Source organism: Puma concolor, unplaced genomic scaffold (genome assembly GCF_028749965.1).
Source record: "Puma concolor isolate L17-30 unplaced genomic scaffold, mPumCon1.1.hap2 unalloc_scaffold_45, whole genome shotgun sequence".
In the NCBI taxonomy this organism is placed as follows: domain Eukaryota; kingdom Metazoa; phylum Chordata; class Mammalia; order Carnivora; family Felidae; genus Puma; species Puma concolor.
This window is the reverse complement of record NW_028240253.1, coordinates 26,151-48,126: the sequence shown is the minus strand read 5'-3', so window position 1 is coordinate 48,126 and position 21,976 is coordinate 26,151. Positions and strand designations below refer to the sequence as shown.

Below are 21,976 nucleotides of genomic sequence, written 5' to 3'. Positions count from 1 at the left end.
ACCTTCCGTCACCTAGGAAATAATCAACAAAACTAAAACACCTACAGAATGATATTTGCAAACGACATCAGATAAAGGGTTAGTGCCCAAAATATATACAGTTATACAGCACCCAAACAATGAGAAATCTGATTAAAAATGGGCAGAAGACACGAATGGACATTTCCCGAAGGAAGACATATACCTGGCCAAGAGACACATGAAAAAATACTCAACAATACTGATCTTCAGGGAAATACAATTCAGAAGTACAATGAGATAACACAACACATCTGTCACAATGACGAAAATCAATGAAGGATGAAACAGCAGGTGTTGCCAAGGAAGTGGGGAAAGAATAATCCTCTTGTACTGTGGGTAAGAACGCAAACTGGTGCAGCCAGTCTGGAAAACATTATGGAGATTTCTAAAAAAAAAAAAAAAACAAAACTGGAAATGCAAGTACCTTACGATCCAGCAATTTCACTACAAGGTATTTCCACAAAGAATACAAAATCTGCAAAGGGATACATGCACCACGATGTTTACAGCAGCATTTTCTACAACAGCCAAGTTACAGAAACTATCCAAGCATCCATCAACTGATGAATAAATTGAGATGTGGTCTATGGAATGTAATATTATTAGGCCGTAAAAACATGAAATCTTGTCATTTGCCATGAGCTTGATGGAGCGAGAGAATGTTATCCTGGGTGAAATAAGCCTTTCAGACAAAGACAAATACCCAATGATTTCACTAACACATGGAAATAAAACAAAACAAAGCGGGGGGGGGGCAGTGACAAACAGACTCTGGGAAACAAACTGAGGGCTTCCAGAGCAAGGTGGGGAATGGGTGAAACAGCTGCTGGAGATTAAGAAGTGCACCTGGGATGAGCACCGGATGACGTGTGGAAGGGTTGCTCTATATTTTACACCTGAAACTAATATTACACTGTATCTTCACTCACTGCAATTTAAATTAAAGATAACGTACGTTAATGACAGGTACCTACCAGGTTTTCTGTAGTTTGCAATCACTTAATTAGGTTGGAAAAATAACCATGAAACTTTTTAAAAAGCATGTATGATGTGGGGGACAGTTTGTGCCCTTACCTCGGTCACTGGTTCTAGCAGGACTCGGAAAGTGGGTCCCAGCTCATTCTTCTAGGAGTTCCCAAGACGAGCATTTCATGTATTCATGTCCTAACGGAATGCAGCTCCTGTTCTTCTGAATTTCTGTCAGGGTTTCTTCCCGGAAACAAGCCTGAATCTGGAACAAACCATCGACTGCATCTTGAGGTGATGTCGTGGGACTCTGCAATCCACAAGACCTTTAGTAAAATATGTCTTGTTCAAATACTGTCCAGGAAGGGGAGGAATGAAACACAGGAACAGCCCAGAAAATGCAAGGGCCTGTGCATCTCAGCAACCAGCTTGCCCAGGGAAGCCACCCAGCGCCCATTCCTCAGCACTCAGTACAATAAGACAAATTCTGGCGACTCAGGAGATGCCAAGTTGCTACAAAGCTCCCAAGATCTCCCCTGGGGCGGGCGGCACAACCTGCTGGAAATGCAGCTCTGCTCTCTGTACTCAGGCAGCGGCAGAGGCCCTGAGTACTCTGGGAGCAATCAAAGCCCTTCCTGCTCTCAGGTGCCCTGGGTCAGAAAAGCCGATGGTGCGCCTTCTGCTGGCCATCACTGCCTGGGCAGAGGAACCAGCCTCTCCGGGTCTGTGGTGCTCGAGCTCTCTCTGTTGGCCATCATGGGAATTTTTGCAATGTGCAAGGCCCTGGTCACTCAGCTGAGACACTGAAGGTGCCTGGGCAACTAAACCTGTTCTCCACATTGGGAAAGGTTTTAATGACAGGGCCTGGGACACAAAGAAATCTTTTCCTTCTTTCTTGTGAGTGAAGAAAGAAACCGAATTTATTAACGTAATGACATCACTTGTAATGGTTTAAGCAATGTTCACAGAAAAATAGACCGCCAATTTACACTTGCTGAGCAAGTGGTAATTGTGTTTACCACCAACATACTTAGGTTAGATAAAGAATGAACACCTTTGAGAGAGATACCGGCGACAGCTATGGAATGAATGAGTCCTAGGGATACAAGGGACAGCCAATGTAATGGAGTCAATCGTATAATAATACTGTTGCATGCTTTCACAGGATAGCTACACTTGTGCTTAAGTACAATATAATTCATAGACATATGGAATGACTACAATGTATGCCTAAAACTCATACAACAAATGTGTGAACAATATTTCAATTAAAAATAGACATCCTTTACACTATCTTTAATTTCTCCCTCTTTGCCAATAAACTATCCTTCCTGGGGCGCTTGGGTGGCTTAGTCGGTTAAGCGTCCGACTTTGACGCAAGTCGTGATCTTGCAGTCCATGAGTTTGAGCCCCGCGTCAGGGTCTGTCTTGAGAGCTCAGGGTCTCGAGCCTGCCTCAGATTCGGTATCTCCCACTCTCTCCCCCCTCCCCAGCTCAGGCTCTCTCAAAAAAAGAGAAAAGAAACATTAAAAATGAAAAATAATTCCTAATTTGGGATCTGTGAAATTCCATTTATACCAGATTCTCTAACATCACCATCTTGATGTGGGGAGCTTACCTGAAAAGTCACTAATAATATCTTTGATGACACATATGTGACAAGGTCAGAATGAAACTTACAGGGAGCTATGAATCAGTTGTGAATTTACAGTATGTATCCTTGGCTAATATTTCCAATGAAATGTGCTTTAGGGACACAGATGGATGAAATAATGTCCAGCAGTCATATAGGTAAATATCCTATAGGACCATTATGCCTTCAATTACTAATTGCCATCTCTTCAGAATTAAAAGAAAGCTGGGACAAGAAAATGTCTTTGAATTTGATGTAAGAGAAGACTAGAGTGTTTTATAGTGTTCACCTACCTTCTGGAATCCTCAGATTAGTTGTGGACAGGAGGATAGCAACCCACGATTGGGATGCACACCACTAGTCCCAGAGGGAGGATATGGACCTTATTGTCAATTTTTAAAAATCAATATCAGCAGTCCACCTCTGCCAGGTACAGACTTCAGGACCTGGGGGCAACACGATGCCTGATGCCTGGGTTCAGAACTTGAGGAAGTCCAGCTAGTGGGGGAGGGGGAAAATCCAACAGGGCCTGGGGCAGTGAGAGAGGTGGCCGCAGGACACCTCCCCACAGGGCAGACTTGGAGTATACCTGCCAAAGAGCAGCACAATCTCTCCCCATGTGGAATAAATTTCAAATCTGACAACAGCACACACATGAGATCGACAATCAGTGCAAAAATACTCGGCATGGAACATGGAAATTCACCATGTCATTTGCAAAGCGCGACTGCAGCTGCATGAGAGGATTCCTGAGGCCTACGTGTAGGGTGGCCAAAACATTTTTCTAGTCTTGGAACCCAAAGCCTAATGCTGACCGGCACCCTCCTTTGTGTAGTGAGGTCAACCCTTCAGGGAGACAACTGGTCTACTGTGGGTTCAGTGCCTGGAGTCTCCTGGGACCTATCCCAAACCCTATCCATGACCCAAACCATAACCCTCACCCTACACCTAACCCTATCTAGCACACTAACTCTATAGCGGACTCACAGCCACACATTTTCCCTCACTTCACCTTCCATGGAATTAAAAACACTGGTGTCGCTTCAGCCCTGGCAACTTCCCTGGACCCAATCCTAAACCCAGCTAAGCCTCTCTTCCCATGGGGTGCCAATTCCAAAGTCTGACAATACCACGCAGATGGGTTCAAGAATCGGTGCAGAAATACTCGGTATGGAGCGTGTAACATCACCATGTCGTTTCCAAAGCGTGACTGCATCTGCACAAGAGGATTCCTGAGGCCTACCCGAAGGATGGCCCATACATTCATCTGGCCTTGAAACCCAAAGACTAATCCTGACCAGCACCCTCCCTTGTGTCCCCCACTCAGCCCTTTGGGGAGACAAAGGCTCTGCTGTGGTGTCAGTGCCTGGAGCCTCCTGGGACCTGACACTAACCCTAAACATAACCCTAATCGTAACACTCACCCTACACTTAACCCATTCTCTAACACTAACCATACACTTGACGTGCACCTCCCATGTGCCCTCATTTCAGCCCTTGAGGGAGATCACAAAACTGGAGTCGCTTGAGCCGGGTCTATTTCCCTGGACCAAATCCTAACCCTAGCTAAGAATCTCTCACCATGGGGACCCAATTCAAAAGTCTGACAACAGCCCACTCAAGGGTTCAAGAATCGGTGCAGAAATACTCGGCATGGAACGTGGAACATCAGTATGTCATTTTCTAAGGGTGACTGCAGCTGCAAGAGAGGTTTACCGAGGCCTACCCGAAGGGTGGCCCATATATATGTGTGGCCTAGAATCCAAAGGCTAATCATGACCGGTACCCTCCCTTGTGTCTTCCACTCAGCCCCTCGGGGAAACATCTGTACTACCTTGGGTTCAGTGTCTGGAGGCTCCTGAGACCTAAACCTAACAGAAACTCTAACCAGAACCCTCAGGCGAACCCAAACCCTATCTCGAACTCTAACCCTATACTCGAAGCGCACCGTCACATGGGCCCTCACTTCAGCCCTCCAGGAAGGTCACCAGTGTTGACGTCCCTGGATTGAACCCTAACCCTAGCTAAGGCTCTCTCCCCATGGGTACCCAATACCAAAGTATGACAACCCCACGTGCCTAGGGGCCTGAAGCGGTGCAAGATCACCCGGCATAGAACCTGGAACATCACTATCTTGTTTCCAAGCCCCACTGTAGCTGCCCCTGAGAATTCCTGAGGCCTACCCGACCAGTGGCCCATACAGTTGTCTGGATACTGAAACCAAAAATTAATCCTGACAAGCACGATCCACTGTGCCCTCACTCAGCCCGTCAGGGAGACAACTGCATTGCTGTGCGGTCAGCGCTTGGATCCCCCTGGGAACTAACCCTAACCCTAACACTAGCCAGAAATCTCAACAGATACCTAACCCTATCTCAATTCAAACCTGCTCATGACCTGCACCTTAGCAAGGACCCTCACTTCAACCCTCCATGGAGATCACGACACTGGATTCGCGTTGGCACTGGTGAGGTCACTCAATCGAAACCTAAATTTAGCTAAGGTCTCTCCCCATGGGGACCCAATACCAAAGTCTGAAAACGCCACGTGTCTGGGTGCATGAAGCGATACAGAATCACTCGGCAAAAAAACTGGAACATCACCATGTCCTTTCAAAGGCCTGGCTGCAGCTGCCCAAGAGGATTCCTGAGGCCTCCCTGAAGGGTGACCCATACATTTGTCTGGCCTTGGAACTTAAAGACTAATCCTGACCGGCATCCTCCCTTGTGTACTCTACTCAGCCCTTCGGGGAGACAGTTGCTCTGATGTGGGGTCAGTGCCTGGAGTCTCCTGGGACACACCCTAACCCTAACCGTAATCCTAACCCTAGCCCTCAACCTGCTCCTAACCCTATCTATCACACTAACTCTTACAGCAGGCCCACAGCTGTGCATGTGCCGTCACCTCAGTCCTCCATGGAATTCATGATACTGGTGTCGCCTTAGCCCTGTCGATGTCCCTGGTCCGAACCCTAGCCGTAGCTATGGCTCTCTCCCCATGGGACCCAACTCCAAAGTCTGACTACAACACGCACACAGGTTCGAAAATAGGTGCAGAAACACTTGGCATGGAACCTGAGGGGCTCCCTGAGGGGAGAAAAGATAAAAAAAAAAAAAAGAATAAAAAAACATCAAAAGTACCAAAGACTGGATAGCACAAACAAATACCACCACAAAATCCAACGCTACAAGACACATAATGGCAATAATCTCATATCTGTGAGTATTCACTCTAAACGTCAATGGCATAGATGCTCCAATCAAAAGACACAAGGTAACAGGGTGGGGAAAAAAACAAGATCCATCTATATGCTGTTTACAAGAGACCCATATTAGACCTAAACTCACCTTCAGATTGAAAGTAAGGGGCTGCAGAACCATCTATCATGTTAATGATAGCCAAAGAAAGACAGAGTAGCCTTACTCATATCAGACAATCTAGACTTCAAAATAAAGACTGTAACAAGAGATGAATAAGTGTGTTGTATCTTAATTGAGGGGGTCTACCCACCAAGAAGACTTAACAATTGTAAACACTTATGCTCCCAATGTGAAAGCACCCAAAGATATGAATCAATTAATCACAAATATAAAGAAGCTCATTGATAATAAAACCATAATAGTATGGGACTTCAACACCCCATTATGACAACAGAAAGATCATTTAAACAGAAAATCAACAAACAAACAATGGATTTGAGTGAGACACTGGACCAGATGGACTTAACAGTTATATTCAGAACATTTCATCATAAAGCAGCAGAATGTACATTCTTCTCCAGGACACATGGAACGTCTGCAGAATAGATATCATACTGGAAAACAAATCAGCCCTCAACAAGTACAAAAAGTTCGAGATCATACCGTGCATATTATCAGACCACAATGCTATAAAACTCAAAAACAACCACAAGAAAAAATTTGGAAAGATAACAAACACTTGGAGACTAAAGAACATACTACTAAAGAATGAATGGTGCAATACAAGCTGGTGCAGCCACTCTGTAAACAGTATGGAGTTTCCTCAAAAAACTAAAAACAGAACTACCCTACGACCCAACAATTGCACTGCTAGGCATTTATTGAAGGGATACAGGTGTGCTGTTTTGAAGGGACACATGCACCACACCCATGATTATAGCAGCACTATCAACAATAGCCAAAGTATGGAAAGAGCCCAAATGTCCACCAATAGAAGAATGGATAAAGAAGTGATATAAATATATATAGATATAGATAGATATATAGATATATAGATATATAGATATGTATAAGTGATATATATATCACTTATATATATAAGATATGCGAGATATATATATATATATATATATATATATATATATATCTATATCTCAAAAAGACTGAAATCTTGCCATTTGCAACTACGTGGTTAGAACTGTAAGGTATTATGTTAAGTGAAATTAGAGAAAGACAAAAATCATATGACTTCACTCACATGAGGACTTTAAGAGACAAAACATATGAACATAAGGGAAGGGAAACAAAAATAAAATAAAAACAGTGAGGGGGACAAAACAGAATGGACTCATAACTATGTAGGACAGACAGAGTGTTACTGGATGGGATGTGGGAGGGGGTTGGGTAAATGGGTAAGGGGCATTAAGGAATATACTCATGAAATCATTGTTGCACTATATGCTAACTAATTTGGATGTAAATTTTAAAACATAAAAAATAAAATTAAAAAAAAGGAATGAATGGGTGAACCAAGAAGTTAAAGAGAAAATTAAAAAATACATGGAAGCCAACGAAGCGGATAACACCACACCCCTAAGCCTCTGGAATTCAGAAAAGGTTGTCATAAGAGGAAGTTTATAGCAATCCAGGCCTTCCAAAAGAGGTAAAAAGTCTCAGATACACAGCCCAACTTTATACCTTAAAGAGCTGGAAAGAGAACAACAAATAAAACCAAAACCAGCAGAAGACAAGAAATGATAAAGATTACAGCAAAAATCAATGCTATCGAAACTGAAGACAAAAACAATAACACACACAGAAAAAAAAAAAAAACAACAAATAACCACCCTCCACCCACACACAAAAGAGTAGAACAGATCAATGAAACCAGAAGCTTGTTCTTTGAAATAATTAATAACATTGATAAACCACTAGCCAGTTGGATCAAAAAAGGAACCAAAGAAATAAAATCACGAATGAAAGAGGAGAGGTCACAACCAACACAGCAGAAATACAAATAATAAGAGAATATTATCAGCAAATATATGCCAATAAAATGGACAATCTGGAAGAAACAGACAAATTCCTAGAAATATATAAACTAACAAAACTGAAACAGGAAGAAATAGAAAATTTGAACAGACCCATAACCAGTAAAGACATTGAATTAGTAATCAAAAATTTCCCAAGAAAAAGAGCTTAGGGCTAGATGGCTTTCCAGGGAAATTCTACCAAACATTTAAGGAAGAGTTAACACCGATGCTCTTGAAGCTGTCCCAAAAAAAGAAATGGAAGGAAAACTTCCAAACGTTTTCTCTGAATCCAGCATTACCTTGATTCCAAAACCAGAAAAAGACCCACTAAAAAGGAGATGAATACACAAATTTTCATGATGAACATGGATACAAAAATCTTCCACAAGATATGAACCAACCCGATCCAACAATACATTTAAACGTTACTCACCACGACCAAGTGGGATTAATACCTGGAATGCAAATCGGGTTCAATATCCACAAAACAATCAATGTGACTTATCACATCGATAAAAGAAAGGACAAGAACAACATGATCCTCTCAATAGATGCAGAGAAAGCATTTGACAAAATACAGCATCCTTTCTTGATAAAATCCCTCAAGAACGTAGGGATAGAAGGATCATACCTCGAGATCACAAAAGGCATATATGAAAGACCCGAAGCTAATATCATCCTCAAAGGGGCAAAACTGAGAGCTTTCCTCCTAAGGTCAGGCACAAGACAAGCATGTCCACTCTCGCCACTGGCATTCAACATACTATTGGAAGTCTTAGCCTCAGCAATCAAATAACACAAAGAAATAAAAGGCATCCAAATCGTCCAGGAGGAGCTCAACCTTTCACTCTTCATAGATGGCATGAAACTCTATGTGGAAAACCCACAATAGTCAACAAAAAACTGCTAGAAATAATACAGGAATTTAGCAAACTGGCAGGATATAAAATCAATGCACAGAAATCAGTTACATTCCTACGCACCAACAATGAAGCCAGAGAAATGGGATCAGGGGATCGATCCCATTTAAAATTGCACCAAAACCCATAAAATACCTAGGAATAAATCTAACCAAATAGTTGAAAAATCTATACACTGAAAACTATAGAAAGCTTATGAAAGCAACTGCAGATGGCAAACACACAGAAAAGACAAACATTGCATGCTCCTGGATAGGAGAACAAATAGTGTTAAAATGTCAATAGTACCCAGAACAATCTACATAGTCAACACAATACCTATCAAAATAACACCATCATTCTTCACAGAGCTACAACAAAGAATCCTACAATATGTATGGAACCAGAAAAGACCCTGAATAGCCAAAGCTATCTTGAAAAAGAAAACCAAAGAAGGAGGCATCACAATCCTGGACTTCAAGCTGTATTACAAAGCAGTAATCACCAAGACAGTATGCTCTTGGCACAAGAACAGACACTCAGATGAGTGGAAGAGAATAGGAACACAGAAATGGACCCAGAAACGTACGGCCAAGTAATCTTTGACAAAAAGGATAGACTATCCAATGGAATAAATACAGTCTCCTCAGCAAGAGTGCTGGGAAAACTGGACAGCGACATACAGAAGAATGAGTCTGGACCACTTTCTCACACTCAAAATGGACGAAAGACACTCAAAATGGATGAAAGACCTAAATTTAACATAGGAAGCCATCAAAACCCTCGAGGAGAAAGCTGGCAGAAACCTCTTTGATGTTTGCTTCCACAACTTCTTAGTCAACAAGTCTCCAGAGGCAAGGGAAACAAAAGCAAAAATGAATGATTAGGACCTCATCAAAATAAAAAGCTTCTGCACAGTGAAGGAAACAATCAGCAAAACTAAAAGGCAACCAACAGAATGGGAGAAGATATTTGCAAACGACATATGAGATAAAGGATTAGTATGCAAAATCTATAAAGAACATATCAAACTCAACACCCAAAAAAACAAGTAATCCAGTGTAGAAATGAGCCAAGACATGAGCAAACACTTTCCAAGGATGACATCCAGATGGCCAAATGAAACATGAAAAAATGCTCAACATCACTCATCATCATGGAAGTACAAATCAAAAACACAATGAGATAACACCTCACCCCTGTGAGAATGGCTAACACTAACAACTCAGGCAACAACAGATGTTGGCGAGGAAGCGGAGAAAGAGGAACTCTTGCACTGCTGGCGGGAATGCAAACTGGCACAGTCACTCTGGAAACCAGTAAGTAGGTTTCTCACAAATTGAAAAAGAGGACTACCCTACAACCCAGCAGTTGCACTACTAGGTATTTATCCAAATGATACAGATGTGCTATTTTGAAGGGAAAGGTGAACCCCAAAGTAATAGAAGCACCATCAACAACAGCTAAAGTATAGAAAAAAACGCAAATGTCCATCGATGGATGAATGGATAAAGAAGATGTGGTGTATACACACACACACACACACACACACACACACACACACACACACACACACACAATAGAGTATTGCTTAGCAATCCAAAAGAATAAAATGTTGCCATTTAACCTGCATGGATGGAACTAGAGGGTATTATGCTAAGCGAATTTAGTCAGAGAAAGACAAATATTATAGGACCTCACACATATGAGGACTTTAAGATACAAAACAGATGAATATAAGGGATGGGAAGCAAAATAATATAAAAACATGGAGGGGGACAAAAACATTAAAAAAAACCTCTTAAATGTGGAGAATAAACAGGGTTACTGGAAGGACTGTGGGAGGGCTGATGTGCTAAATGGGTAAGGGACTTTAAGTAATCTACTACTGCGATCATTGTTCCACATTATGCTAACTTGGATGTAAATTTTAAAAATAAATTAACTAAAGATTAAAAAAAATTAACCCAGTTAATAAAAGATATCCCAACAGAATATTGTTGAAAAGGTATCAGTCATGAGTCCCCACTAAGGTTTGTACCTAAGTGGCTTTCTTAATTTCCCTAGTTTGTCATAAATACGGACAGTGCACTCTGACACAAATCTGCTCTTGCCCTGCCTCAAGGTGAGCAGAAAGAATATATTCACCTTTGACTTGGCTTGTTAAAAAGAAAAGAGAAAAGCAAATTCATTTAACATAAGCAAGTTTTACTCATGATGCAAAATCTGCTTGACTACTTTGGACATAATGTATTGCATTTGTTTATGGCTGACTTTGCCTAAATTAGTGAATCTATTTAAATGACCAAATATTGCACATTTCACTTAGTTGCAAACACACACACACACACACACACACACACAAATAGCATGAAATAAAAGTGAATAGGATATAACATAAATGCAGTAAGGACATAAAAGATTAGTTTTCCTATAAAACATAAAATAACTGCTTTGGCAACAGTTTTCCATTTGATAACTTCACAAGCAAATTTATATTCACTTCCAATTTATTAGCCATTTTTAGAAATACTATGTTTAATGATAACTCTAAATACAAATGGAATTATTTTTCAGAAAGAGGGAAACATTTTTTTCTCCTTAATATATTAATTAAGCTGAAAACTGAAAGGATATCAGTTTTGTAAAAGACAATCCCAACAGACAACATTGTTGGTATCTGAACCATCATGTCAGTAAAAGTACAGTCAGTGAGGCTGTATCCTTGACTGAAAATCATGCACCATTTGTGGAGGGAACACCAGAAACTCTCCTCCAACATGATGATTGTCATTCAGGAGCTGTATTTTTTTTTTTTTTTTTTGATGAAATGGCATGTTCAAACTATCTTTATCATGACTCCAGTCTCTGGTTTTTTAAGTCCAGGTCAGTTTTAAAATGGTCTTAATTCATTTGCCTTGGGTAACTTCTCTTAATCCTGAATACCCAAGTAAAAGAGACCTGAAATCAATTTTTTGATCATTAAAGAAAATAAGTCTACCAAAACGACATATACCAAACCTTACTAGCTATGATAGTATGCGTATCTCTTCCAAGTTACTAAAAGATTACTGCTTGTATTCAGCTTAATGGTCAACCTGGCATTTCATGGGAGCCTAGGGAAACAACAGTAATGTATTTTTGGAATTTCAGGCTATTTCTTTGTTTCAATCAGCAGTCACCTATAAATATGTTATGGTCTACAGATTTATTCTAGACCTATTTTCTATGTTTAAGTTTATATTTGAGAGAGAGAGAAAGAGCATGAGCCAGGGAAGGGCAGAGAGAGGGAACACAGAATCGCAATCAGGCTCCAGGCTCCCAACTGCCAGCACAGAGCCCAACATGGAGCTCAAAGTCACGAACAGTGAGATCATGACCTGTGCCAAAGTCAGATGATTACCCAACGGAGCCACACAGATACCCGAAGACCTATTTTAAATTTCCAAATATCAGACTCCAAAAGTACTATTATCTAAGCCTTTAGCTCATTCACAAGTTGCAATGACTTTGAACAAAAGTAATTTTGATAAGATGCGCTAGTCTTCTATTTTTAGGAGCTACACAGACATAGAAGCAGAAAACCAACAGCTTCCTCATACACAACTTAAGAATCATCTCTACACCACTGATGCCAATTTAAAACAACCATTATATGGCCACTTGATCAACATTCATAAGGTCATGGCAATGGTTTGGAAATGCCAAATGAAACCAGAGCTCAACACGTGTAAGGAGTCACACCATGACCCTTAGGATTTCCATCTACATGTCCAAATGACAACTATTAACAGCTGCTTTCCTGTCAATTTAATGATGGCACAACTTGCATGAATGCAAATATAACATACTTTTTAAAACAAAGATCATTCTGAAATAGACAATCTATGCAGACAAATCCTAAGTTCTATTTCAAACAATCAGCTGCACCCAAAGAAAGAACGATACTCTCTTAACTATAAATAACTGGCTTTCAAAATCTACAACTTGTTTTCACCAATACAGCTCAGTCATGTTACCAAGAACACATGGTAAACTCTTACAACAAAGGCAATGACCTTTTCCTCTATATTGTAGGAAAAAAATAACCGCTATTATCTTGACATTATGAATTCATTGTATAATTCAGACCTGTTACAAAGGAAACAAACTCACTCAGTATTCTTACTGGCTAAATTTTGCAAAGGGAAGAATACGTTTATATAATCATTAAGGATAACAGAAATTACAGCAGTAAAAAATCAAAGGATGTGAGAATGAAATTCAACCTGTGGGTATAATTACTCAGATACTAAACTTAATCCCATTTCCTGAATTGTTACACCAGCTTTACACGTACAATTGCTTATATTATACCAGGCTGAAGTATGGCTTTTCCCCGTTCATCTTGGGGACATATGGTAGATGAAAGAAAGTGGGCTTTGGAGCCCATAAGAACAAAGTTATCCAAAGGACAGCACTTACTAGTACTGTGATCTCAGAAACATGACCTACTCTCTTTTGAGCTTCAGACTATTGATTTTCAAAATGAAAATAATCATACTTACCTCACCTGGAGGTTATGATGTCCATGCTGAAGATGTAATTCCAGTGCCAGCCAGGAACTTGGAGTATAGAGGTAGAGGGAAGATGCAAGCCTATACAAATAAATAGAGTTATAACTTGAGCTAAGGGCAAACTGGGATTAGCACTGTGTGAGCAAATAACGGGCACAAGGGCATAGAGGAAAAAAGAAAAACCCATGTAGGTAGTGACTAGGTACAACAGACAGAAACCTATTATGGAATGGATTTGCCCCCCAAAACCATACATTGAAGTCCTAACTACCCATGGGACTGTACTTGGATACCAGATCTTGAAAGGTAAAGTGGAGGTCGAATGAGCTCATTTGTGGGGAGGGACTCTAGTCTGATAACCGGTGTCCTATAGGAAGAGAGTGGGCAACTACACACACAGAAGGAAGACCACGTGAAGACAGTGGAAAGGAGGCCATCCACCAGTCATGGAGAGAGGACACCCACCCTGGCCACACCTTGATCTGAAGTGTGAGAAAATAAATAAATCAATTTCTGTTGCTTAAGCCACCCAGTCTGTGGTACATTGTGATGGCGGACCCAGCAAAATAATAAGAAATCCTAATATTTACTTGCTCAGCAAATGGTGTGTGAGCCTTTGAAGGAGTTGGGCACTATTCGAGGGCCCTAAGGAACCAGCCCTAAACAAAGCTAGTTTGGTCTTTGGATCCCATGGAGCCAACAATCTGGCAGGGACTACAGTAGGCCACATCCAGCAAGCAAGAAAGAAAAACAGATGGTGCCAAGGGCCAGGAAGAAAAAGAATGCAGGAAAGGGATATGGGGTGTTCAGGTCAGAGAAGGAACAGTTTTCAGTTTTACATAGAGAGCAAGCAGAGACTCCACTGAGCAGGTGATGTCAGAGCAAGGTTATGACGGAAATGAGGGAGTATGTCTTGTTGGCACGTGGAAGTATATCCCCGACAGAGAGAGGCAAAGTGAGTGCAAAGACCTGAAGCAGGAGTATGTGGCTCACAATCTCAGGGAACAGGGAGGGGCCAGTGTGGCAGCAGCCCAGTAAAAAAGGGGAGGGGAATAGGAGAGGCCTACAGGGAGGTAGCAGAGTCTGGGGAGGGCAGCACCTGTGTGGTGCACAGCTGGAGTCAGGTGTCTGGAGACATGAACAGCTGTGGGCAGCGCATAAAGACTTAGAGGCCCCAGATGCTGGCATATAGAAGCCTGAGGCTAGCTGAGATCACCACAGAGTAAGGGCGGATGGAAAGCAGATGGGGGACAGGAAGAAGACGAGGACCTACCAACACAGACACTGGTGAGCAGTGGCCCAGACGGTGGGAGGAGGAAGGAAGTAATTTTTAAAGAAAGGGGGTAATCAAGTGAGACCGTAAAATGGTGCCACGTAATCCACATACTGAAGTTTGAGACTTCACTGTGACCTTCAGCGATGTGTGTCATCCATTAAAGAGATGAGAAGTAGGGACGAGTGGGAGAGGAAGCCCATTCAGACTCAGCTGACAGAGAAACAAGGGAAGTTCTGCAGGCACCGGCACGTGCACTGCTAGGCATAGGAAGACAAAGCAGGTGGTGCTGGATGGGAAGTGATTGCTCCCCGTGGGCCAGGAGAAACAGCTGCAGGTGCACAGGAAACACTAATGCTAGTATGTGCAACATGAAATATTTGTACTTGCTTAAGCTCTATCAGAGCAGATAACCATGGATAGTTAACCATTAGATAAAAATAACCTAACTGTAAAGTCAATATCAAACCAATTGTTGACCCAACACAGATAGGCAATCAAGGAAAGATGAAACGAAGTAAAAGGAACTCGGTGAACACAAACCCCACCTGTTTACCAGTAAAATCACCTCTAGCATTTCTAGTTTTAGAGGCCCCGCCTGCCTAGGGACAATCATAAAATGGCCATGGTATCCTGACCGTGGAAAAGTAGCATAATCACTTGTTTCCTAAATAGTGACTCATTTGAATGGCCACACGAGGGTTTTACTGTCTCTTCCAATCGGTGAAATGGACCATCCCGTGAAGAGGTGGATATATGGCAAGAAGACAAGTAGACTGATGGAGCTGCTTTAAAATGTTTTTTTCTTCACTGTTTTTTTTGAGAGAGAGATAGACAGACAGACAGAACACACGTGGGGAAGGGGCAGACAGAAAGTGAGACACAGTATTTGAAGCAGGCTCCATGTTCAGAGTCATCAGCACAGAGGTGAACCAAGGGTTTGAAACCACAAACCGTGAGACCATGACCTGAAGTGGGAAACTTAATCCACTGAGAGGCCGAGGCAGTGCAAAATACGTCTGGCCTAAAAGGAACATCAAGGCTACATCGCCGATGAAGGGATGCAGAAGGGGCACATGCATGATCACCTCCCGTGCCAAGGTGTGGGAAAGAACATGAGTGACACCCGTCCATCACAGAGACAGTGGTGCAATGGTGACCCCCTCCCTTGATGTGGGAGGGCGCAAGTGTTAACTCCCTCCTGTCCTAAGGGGGGGAAAGATAATGCTTGAAAACCTTTCATACCCAGGGTGGAGGAAGTACTACCTAAGCCTTACCCTACCCCTTATGTCAGTGCCAACCCTAACACTTACCTTAAGAGATGTGTGTTTCTTCAGTTGTGAAAGTGAAAGAACCATTCGTGAAATATCACATTTAATAGTGACACCACTACTCTCTCCCTAAAAGGTGGCACTGTGCATGGGTGACCATCTCACACACCAAGCAGGGGCAAGGCAGAATCCTGAACCACCTCTGGCGTCAAGTGGGGTGGGGCACATGTTTGAACGCCCTCCGTGCTGAGGGGGGTTATGTGCATGTGTGAACACCCTTCCCACCGAGGTGACTGGGGCCAAGCATGAACACTGTCCCTTGCTGAGGGAGGGTTGTGTGCCTGTACAAATGGTCTGCCTCACAGAGCAGGGGTTGTGGTCATGCTTGGACCCCCTTTGGCAAGGAGGGGGGACTTTGCACATGTGTGAACAGCATCCTGGCAAGGGGAGCGGGGAGCATACGTCAACGCCCTCCCTGGCCGCATTTCTTCAGCTGTGTTTCTTCAGCTGTGAAAGTGAAAAGAACCATTCATGAAATATCACATTCAATAGTGACATCAGTACTTCCTCCCTGAGGGGTGGCGCTGTGCATGGGTGACCGACTCACATGCTGACAGGGGGCCAGGCGGAAGCCTGAACCACCTCCTGTGCTAAGTGGGGCAGGGCGCATGCACCAACGACCTCCCTGGCTGAGGTGGTGGTTCTGTGCATGCCTGAACACCCTTCCTTGCCCAGGGGAGGGGGGCGCATGTGCAAATGCCTTCCCTCATTGAGGGGAGCTGTGTGCATGCGTGAACATACACCAGTAAGGGGGGCTGTGCGCATGCCTGTACTGCCTCCTGTGGTAGTGTGTAAGGAGCATGCATGCATGCCCTCCCTCACTGATGGGGATTGTGCTCATGTGGAAACGCCCTACCTCTTGGAGCAGGAGTTTTGTGCATGTGTGAACACTCTTCCGCCAGTAGGGAGAGCTGTGCACATGTGTGAACAGCACCCAGGGGTATGGGTGGGGCCTACGTGTGAATGGCATCCCTCCCCTAGCCGGGGTTCACACGTCCGCCACAACGGAGGCTGTGCACATCTATGAACACCCTCCAGCGCTGAGGGGGTAAGGTGCATAGGTCAACACCCTCCCAAGCCAAAATGGGTATGCGGCACATGCTTGAACCATTCCCTTGTTGAGGGATGCATAGCGCATTGTGACTTCCCTCCTTCATGGAGGGGTTGTTGTGCGCATGCATGAATACTGTCCCTCACTGACTGGTGTCTGTGCACATGCATGAACACCCTCCCGGGCAGAGGGGTTCGGGGCAGATGCGTGAATATTCCCCCATGCTGATGTGTCACGTCACATAGGTCAACACCTTCCCATGCCAAAGTGAGGGGATGGTGCACATGGGTGAATGCCCTTCTGCCAGGAGGGGGGCCTTACACACACGAGAACAAAATCCCGCACTAATGGGGCAGGGTGCGTGCACAAATGCCCTCCGTCAACAAGGAGGGTTGTGCGTGAGAACACCCTTCTACACGGACGGAGGGCTGTACCCATCTGTGCCAGGGGGGGCATGGAGTATTAGTGAAACACCTCTCGTGCAGAGAGGGGGAGCAAGCATGACCTAACCCATACCCTAAAGCCTAAATGTAATGCTAACCCTAACCCTTGCCTTAAGTGATGCATGCTTCTTCAGCTGTGAAAGTGAAAAGAATCATTGAGGAAAGGTCACATTTGATAGTGGCAACAGTACTCCCTCTCCGAGGGGTGGCACTGTTCATGGGTGACACCCTCCATCACCGAGGGGATGAGGAGCATGTGTGAACCACCTCCCATGCCGAGGGAGAAGGGCACATGTGTCAACACCCTCCCTCACCTTGGGACGGGTGGTGCAAATGTGAGAATGCGTGAACGCACTTACAAGCTGAAGAGGATGGGGCACATGTGTGAACACCCTCCCACCCTGAAGGGGGTGGGACACATGCATGAATATTCTCCCACATTGAGGGGCGGTGCTATTGCGTGAATACACTATAGAGACAAGGGGTTGGGTGTGGAAGCACGACCTAACCCTTACCCTAACCGTTATTGGTAATGCTAACCCAGACCCTTACCTTAAGAGTTGTCTGCTACTTCAGCTGTGAAATTGAAAAGAACCATTCATGAAACGTCACATTTAATGATGGCATCACTATTCCCTGATTGAAGGGTGGCGCTCTGCATGGGTGACCTCCTCCCACACCAAGGTGGGGCTGTGCACATGCGTAAAAACCCTCCCTGCTGAGATGAGCAAGACACATGCATGAACCATCTCCCATGCAGAGGTGGGGTGTGCCCATGATTGAACACCCTCCCGACCCGACAGGTGGTCATGCACATATGTGAAGAATCTGTCCTGAAGGGGGCATCTACGCATGTGTGAAAGCCCCCCCAACGGAAGTGGAGTGGAGCACGTGCTTCAATATTTTACCACTCTCAGGGATTGGGTGAAAGGGTGAACTCTCTCCCTTGCTCAGGATAGTGGGGTGATGTGTGAAGTCTTCCCGTGCTGAGGGGAGAGAGCAAGCATGACCTAGCCCTTATCTTAACCCCTAACTGTAATGCTAACCCTACCCCTGACCTTAAGAGATGCATGCTTCTTCAGCTGTGAAAGTGAAAACAGCCGTCCATGAAACGTCAGATTTAATAGTGGCATCACTACTCCCTTGCTGACTAGTGGTGCTGTGCACAGGTGACCCCCTCCAGTGCCTAAGGGGGGAGGGCACATGCGTGAACCCCCTCCCACTCTGGGGGGCAGGTTCATGCACCTACCTGAACACCCTCTCAAGCTAAGGGGGCACTATGCTCATGCGTGAACACCTCCTGAGCCAAGGAGGGCATGGTGCATGGACAAATGCCCTCCCTCGCCAAGGGTTGTGGTGTCCATGCATGAACACCCTCGCACACGAGATGGGTGCAGGCGCATACATCAACATCCCCCCCGCTGAAGGGGACTGGTTCCTATTGGTGAACACCCTCCCGAGATGAGGGGTTGCGTGGCTCATGTGTGAACGCCCTCCCACTCCAAGGGAGGGTGCAGGCATGGCCTATCCCTTACCCTAACCATGAACGGCAATCCTAACCATAACACTTACCTTAAGAAATGCCTGCTTCTTCAGCTGTGAAAGGGAAAAGAGCCATTCATGAAACAACACATTAAGTAGTGGCATCACTACTCCCTTGTGGAGGGGAGGCAGGCTGCATGCCTGAACACCCTTCCGCAAGGAGGGTGGTGGGGGTCAGGTGTGACGTACCTCCCTTGCCAAAACGGGGATGCAAGCATGACTTAACCCTTACCCTAATCCTCAGGGTAATCCAAACCCTAACCCTCATTATAAGAGATGCTGCTTCTTCAGCCATGAAAGTGAAAAGACTCATTCATGAAACGTCAGATTTAATAGTGGCAACACTACTCCTTTGCTGTCTTTTTCAATAGGTGAAATGGAATTTCCCGTGAAGAGGCATGAACAGGACAAGACCCTATGGAGCTTTAATTCACTGGCCTACAGAGACAACATCAATACAGTCAATAGGGACAACACATCTCCCCATGGGCCAACAATTTAGGTTGGGGTGACCTCAGAGAATATCCCCCCTGAGGGATTTAGATGTACACTTACCAGTCAAAAGTACAACCTCACTTATTGACCCAAAATACATAACCAACACCTTAGGTTTGATACATGTACCCTGCTAGAGTTTCCTTTGGGGGTGGGTGATTGTTGTCTCCACATTCGGTGCAGGGTTGTGAAACGGTGGTGGTGGGTGTTTTCTCCTCTTCCATAAAGAGCTCCAAGGCAACCATTTGTGGGAGCCAAGCGGTAGTTGGTCTGCTCCTGAATCCCTGTGTGCTTCAGGTTCCCTGTTGAGCATCATAGCAGCGGCCTAGTGGAAACATGAGAGATGTCAGAAGACACTCAGGTAACCAAAGATGCGAATGAGGAACCTCCTGAAATACCATCAGAAGACTATGGGACACTGCTACCATCCACAGTTACAATCCAGTTTCCGAGAGCATGTGGGATGCTCTAGAGGAATGCAGTGTTACAGTGGATGAGAGGTGTCCGGCTGGTAGGAGAAATGCTGCACATCCCCGATGCTGGCTGGGGAAATGTCATATATGTGTCAGCTATGCCAAAGATAACAAAAGAACAATGAACGAGACAGACGCCTGCTTCTTCAGCAATGAAAGTGAAAAGAACCATCCAGGAAATATCAGATTGAAAATGATTTTAGGTACATTAATTTTTGAAAGACACAAAGAACACAAGTGGGGCATGGGCAGAGAGAGAGAGAGACAGATAGTATCTGAAGCAGGCTCCAGATTCCCAGCTATAGGCACAGTGGCTACCCAGGGATCAAAACCAGAAACCGAGAGATCATGAACCAAGACGAAGTGGGACGCGTAACTCAGAGACATCCGGGTGCCAAGGAAATCATCTGAATTAAAAGGAATATCACTGCTACATCGCGGATAAATGAAGCAGATGGGACACAATCGTCACGCCATCCCACACCAAGGGGGATTGCACCATGCCCTAAACCTTAACTGACACCTAACATTAATGCTAACCATAAACCTTACCTTAAAAAACGCCTACTTCTTCAGTTGTGAAAGTGAAAATAGATATTCATGATTTAATACTGGCATCAGTAATCCCAATCTAAGGATCTGTGAGGCTCATGGGTGACACCATCGCACATAGAGAGTGTGGAGGGTCGCATGTGTGAACACACCCCTTGCACCAAAAGCGATTGGGTGGAACATGAAATCTTACCATACCGAGAGGGGGTGGGGTGACGGTGTGAAAAACTCCAGAGCAAAGCTGGAATGGGCGAGGCAAGAACAACCTACAGTGCAGAGACACTGGGGCGAGCGCAAGAACACAATCCCTTGAACATGGAGGGCGGTGTCCACATATGAACACCTTCCCGCTCAAAGTGGGGATGCAAGCATGACCTACTCCTTGCCCAACTCCAACCCTATCACTAAACAAAATCCCACCACCTAAACCTAACACCTAACCCTAACCATACCCTAATGCTAAATCCTGCCCCTACCCTTCCCCTAACCCTAGCCCTACCTCTAACTAACCATAAACATAACCCGAACTAACCCTAATCTTACCCTAACCCTCTAACCCTAAGCCTCTAACTCTAACCCTAAAACCCTCATCCTAACGCTCTAACTCTATCCGCTAAATCTAAAACTATAACCTAAGGCCCTCTCCCCATGGGGATCCATATCGAAAGACTAATAACAGCACACACACCAGGACCAGAAACGGTTCATGAACAGTCAGCATTGAATGTAGACATCACCATGTATTTCCAAAGCGCGGCTGCAGCTGCACAAGAGGATTCCTGAGGCCTAACGATGGGTGACCCATACAGTTGTCTGGTCTTGGAACCAAAATACTACTCCTGACCAGCACCCTCCCTTGTGTACTCCCTTCTGCCCTTTGGGGAGACAACTACTCTGCTGTGGTTTCAGTGCCTGGAACGTCCTGGGACCTAACCCTAATGCTAACCAGGACCCAATGCTAACCCTCAACCTAAACCTAACCCTATCACTCACACTAGACACACCTATCTACACCAGACCAGATACAGTTGTCTGTCCTTAGAACCCAAAGATTAATCCTGACCTGCAGCCTCGGTTGTGCACACCACTCAGTCATTTGTGGAGGCAACTGCACTGCTGTGGGTTCAGCGCATGGAGCCTTGGGAATGAAGAAAACCCTAACTGTACCCCTAACCATAACCCTCAACCTAATCGTAACCCTGTTTCTAACCCTAACCCTACACTTGAACCGCACCCTCGCATGGGATCTCAGGTCAGCCCTTGAGGAATATCACTAGACTGGAGTTGCTTTGGCCCTGGTGACTTCCCTGCTCCAAACCCTAACCCTGGCTAAGGCTCCTTCCCCATGGGGACCCAATTCACAGTCTGACATCAGCACACACATGAATTGAGAAGCAGTGCAGGAATACTTGGTGTGGAATGTGGAACATCATCATGTCATTTCAAAAGCCCGGCTGCCACTGCACTCGAGGATTCAACAGGCCTAACTGAAGAGTGCCCAATACAGT

At 44.4% G+C, this 21,976-nt stretch overlaps 1 long non-coding RNA gene across 2 annotated transcripts in view; it reads right to left on the bottom strand.

The window, feature by feature from the left end:
* The window catches only part of LOC147571202 (uncharacterized), a 45,269-nt gene extending 29,266 nt beyond the window's left edge, over positions 1 to 16,003 (bottom strand). Inside the window, exons 1-3 of one of the 2 annotated variants that reach the window (XR_015247617.1) lie at positions 15,895 to 16,003; positions 13,300 to 13,389; positions 1,096 to 1,252 (exon numbers count right to left, since the gene is read on the bottom strand). This is a non-coding gene — a long non-coding RNA (uncharacterized LOC147571202). Of the gene's footprint in view, positions 1 to 1,095; positions 1,253 to 13,299; positions 13,525 to 15,894 lie in introns of those variants that run through there. The other variant, XR_015247616.1, reaches the window with a different exon arrangement.
* Between the last annotated feature and the right edge of the window lie 5,973 nt (positions 16,004 to 21,976).